General features: G+C 37.2%; 1 protein-coding gene across 1 annotated transcript in view; it reads right to left on the bottom strand.

Moving 5' to 3' along the window:
• Positions 1-4,842, bottom strand: part of Pard3b (par-3 family cell polarity regulator beta) — a 951,194-nt gene that overhangs the window by 545,377 nt on the left and 400,975 nt on the right. The window lies entirely within an intron of this gene.

The following is a 4,842-nucleotide window of genomic DNA, read 5'->3' as shown; positions in this document are numbered from 1 at the left end:
ATACACATACACATACACATACACATACACATACACATACACATACAGTCTTTCAACCCTCATCTTTTCCTACCTGCATTTGAAAACCAGACATTGCATTTAACAGATATGCTAGGTGATGGGAGATTGGGCAGTGGGCAATCTAAGAACTGTTCTAAGAATCATGTGGAAACCTAAAGACGAATTATGTATAAGACTAATGAAGAAGCTCAAAAACATTGAATGTAATTTGTTATTCTGTAGACCAAGAAGCATAGTTATTACTGCCATGTGACGCTTCCCAAACCTTCTGAACAAGGATCCACGCTGAATGAGATTATGCTCTGAGCTTATGGCATTAATGTCTATATAAGTATTCAAGGGATCGCTTCCATTCTGTCCCTTTCCCTCAAAGCAGACAAAACTGATAAAGAAAATAAGTTAGTTCTTCTAAAAATATATCCTGATTTCTTTTTAATTTAATAAAAGCTCCCATTATTAAATATCTTGGTCAGTTATTAGATTCTGAAAAAAACCCCATACTATTAGAAAGTTCAAATGCAATTCAACCTCAACAGATCTAGCAAACCAACCACACACGCTCACTGCAATTAGGCCTAGAATCATTTGCTTCATACAAAATTGGCTGAAATGGAGAAAGAAATGTTGTAGGAGGAGCTAAGGTAGGAGGAGTAAGAAGAGGAAGAGGCAAAGGAAGAGGAGGCACTGGGGAGGACAGAGATGTAGGAGGATGGAGAACCACACAGGTATGGACAGAAGACATGGGTAACAACTTATATTTAGGTAAGCTAATTGGGAAATAACTAATTGTATGGGCATATTGTTATTGAGCGTTACTAAATATATAAAGCCTTTGATTAATATTTAAGCATTAGAGTCTCATTTTCCTACCGGGCCCAAAATGATGGCTGGATGGTCTGGGCAATGCTTAGCCTTTCAGAGACAGCATGGGAGATTGGTGGAACCATCTCCCACGCTGGGTCTCATGTGTGCCAGGGCTGGTGTTTCTGGCTGGCAATTTCTAGCTGCGGCAAGCACATTGTCTCTGGCCATGGAACTTGGCGGCTGAGCTAGGTGAGCCCCCACAGCTTAGATAGTCGGCTTGACCAGCGGCCGTTTTAAATAATTATTTCAACAAAATGTAAAGAAAAAAACCTGCCTATGGTTTAACAGTCTCTCTCATGGGAAAAAAAAGCTTTTTATTTGCATACTTTGGAGGAAAGAGTGAGAAGGAGTTGAATGCAGTTTCTTATTTATCAATGTTCTGAAAATAATCCTACAAACTGCAATCTCTGTTTCAACGTGAAGGAACATTTTCAGTGCTTCCTTAAATTATTTATTAAATAGATTTCATATGTGCTACAACATTTTTTCTTTACACTACACAGAGTCACTAATACTTTTTAACCTTTTTCTCCTACTTTCTTGAAGACAAAACTTTCCACAGTATGTCGATGTGCTGATGTTCAAGATAGAAACGCTGTGACCAAATGTACTAGCAACCCCTCCTACTTCCCCTCTTTCTCCTTACTTAATAGAAACATCTCCACATTATACTTTACTTCCTCCATCTCCACAGTGTTATAAACAATGGTTCAGCTATACAGCTGGCAATTTCTTCTTCAATGAATCTTAAAAAATAAACTAGACTAGAAGGAAATATTTCCTTAAAACTCAGGCTCATATCAACTTTCTCATTTTTCAGTTGATCTTAGGTAAACTTCTTTCAGGTAACCCCCGGAATGATGAGCAGCACTAAGAGAAGAGTTGGTCTACAGGCACTGTTCTCAGAAACAGCTCATGATAATTGAAGTCCTGAAGAAACTGGGAGAACAGGAAGGGAGACATCTTGAAACTCTCAATTACTTTCTAGTATTTAATAAAGTGAATGTGCTACAATTTAACAATCTCAAATGGAAAAAAATGAACAGAAAACAGGGAGTTCTGGTTCACCATGCTATTTCCTCACAGTCAAAAGCAAGGTGATGGTGTAGCAGAGAAAAGAAATAGTGACCAACAATCTCAAAAAATTTTAATTTTTAGTTATTATGACTTTTCAGCTGAGTCATATACATACATGCATATGTACATACACATGTGCACACAGATACATATGCAAATACATACACACATGATATATAACATGAAGAGATACACACTTCACATACATACATACATACATGCATACATACATATACATATATGCACATGTATAGATACACACATATAGTCACACATATTGGTACCATACACATGTACATACATATACACATACACAGATACAAACATACAGATAAACTCATGCAGATATACAGAAATACACACACACACACACACACACACACACACACACACAGGTCAGAATGTGTGACATATGCTTTTTCTTAGATTATAAATGTCTTTTTCTCAAGCTGTAGAAAATAGCTTCTCTTCAAAGTCAAGGATATGAACCTCTGCCTCATTGCAGTTTATCTACTGCTTTATGATAAAATGCTAAATTACTTAAGATGCTCTTGAAATATGTGCTCAGCTTTACGCCTTCGATATGCCATAACACTGTAACACATTTCTCAAGAGATGACAGTTCAGTTTATTCGACTATATCGACTATTTAGAACATTAAAACAATTCATGTATGATACTCCATTATTAAGTATGCCTTTCACATTTTTATGTATCAGTTGAAAACAAATTTAATTAATAAATATATACCCCCCAAAAAAAACCAACTAATCAACCTTTAAAATGGATGAATCTTACTTAAACGTGGACTCAGATGATTAGGAAAAAGTTTCCCTCTGTGGTTATTTTTTTGTACCTTCCACATTTGAATGTCTCCTGTTGAGTCACCTTCTAATTTTTCCTTGGCTGTCTTAATGTGTTAATAACAAGTGCAAATCATTTCATACTGGAATTAATAATGAGCATCTCAAAATATGAACTGTTATCTCAGTTTTATACTAACCCTCCTCGTATTACTTTTCAAACTGCCAACCCCTACTAGCAGACTTCTGTCAAGGAGGGTCTGACTTGCCACTCAAAGCCAGAGAGAGCATCCTTGTGTTCAGCAAAGGCAAACAAGGAGAGGGAGAGGGGTTAATGCTTAGGTCAGTCTGAACACAGTAGAACAAAAGTCACACTTCACAATTCAAGCTCACTAAATAAGAGGGAGGGGACTCTGCCTGTTGGGTTTTTTTTTCCTTGTAGGGAGGGGAGGAAATAAACATGCATATGTGCTGAAGGAACTTTTAACCAAACTAAAGCTTATAGATGCTAATACTGCTAACTGCCATGCACTGGTCCAGTGGATGAGGCAATGGCTTTGAAAGTCATATGACTGGGACATTGAAAGTAGACTGTTCTGTGATAATCTCTCCCTTAAAAACATGGTGATAAAAACTTGAAGGAGCTGATGGGAAAGGGGGAGATACTAAAGCATGTAGAATGCATGGCTGACCATTGTGTATTCTTCAGACAGGAAGATTACTCTGCTCTCCTCAGCTTATCCACAAAAGAAGAGAAGTCCCTTTATGCTTGTAGTTAATGATATTAGATTATTCAGAAGCTCATACGATCAAATTTACTTTTAGGGAATATTATATAAATGAAAACTAGCAAAATCTAACTCTATGGTAATAATGCATAGCCTTAAAATTAGAATTGAAAGTATTTTTTTAAAGATTGAATAGAAATGGCCCTCAGAAGTGGGGAAAATTTCTAATCATTATTTTCTACCTAATTGAGGAGGTTCTTACAGTTTAGAGGCAAAAGTATTCAGTTCAGCTCAAGAATTCATAGATAGCAGGACTCTTTGCAGTCAGAATATAAAAGCCAGTAAAGGCAAAAGTGAAGGAGATAAAGAACATTGCATGATGTTTATCTCTACAGTTAAATATCTGAGGCTAAGCTGTGCAACGGGAGCAATGCAGTGAGTGGCTGGAGGCGATGGCAGTGAGCTGAACACCACAGTACTTTTCATAGAAGCACTTACTTTTCATAGAAGAAAACATGGGGCATAAGGAACATGCCATCTGGCATCAGTATATATACAGGTAGGTAACCATAACAAGTGGGTAACATATAGATAACAGGAGAATTCATAGCAATGTGCACACATGCCATGGAATATGTAAATCTCCATTTTGTGTACCTAGATAAGCTGGGGCCATGGGAACCCACTATTCTACATGGAACAACAACAACAAAAAAAGATGATGGGATACATAGCTGCTTGTGGTTATGTTCCTAGGAAAGAGGATCTTGTTAATTAAGCTTAGTTCCCACTGGGGTAGTGGCAATGGGTGCTCAGAGCTTCACGCTAAAGAAAACTTAAATATTCACGAAAGACATCGGTCTTCAAAATATAAGATGGTTGAGCCAGTTAGCACAGGCTATGTTTGGATGGAGCTTGCTTTCATGACAAGTGACATCATTTAATACTGAATTTAGAGGACCCTGAAAGACATGCCATGCTTGTGGGAGGAAAAAAAGTGAAATTACTTTTTAGGCATCTGTGAATGGTGTTACAGTTTCTAGTTATTAAACAATTACCAGTTTAATGATGGTGAAACTAGTGTACAAAGGAGGTGCAGTTAAACATGCAACATCCCCATTAAATGTCCCTAAGTCATTTTGTAAAAAGGAATTTTAAAAGAAGCAACAATGGATTAAAAGCTCAAATTGTTATATTAAGGGGCCACGCGTGCTATGAAGGCCAACATGAATGGAAGGTGGGAAATATTTTCTATGTAATACAGGTTTTAAAAAAAATTTTTCCTATGTGTGTAAGAATGGAGAGGGAGGGGGAGAGAGAGAGAGAGAGAGAGAGAGAGAGAGAGAGAG

The sequence above is a fragment of the Grammomys surdaster genome, unplaced genomic scaffold (assembly GCF_004785775.1).
Source record: "Grammomys surdaster isolate TR1022 unplaced genomic scaffold, NIH_TR_1.0 165, whole genome shotgun sequence".
Lineage (NCBI taxonomy): Eukaryota > Metazoa > Chordata > Mammalia > Rodentia > Muridae > Grammomys > Grammomys surdaster.
This window is presented reverse-complemented; position numbering and strand designations above follow the sequence as displayed.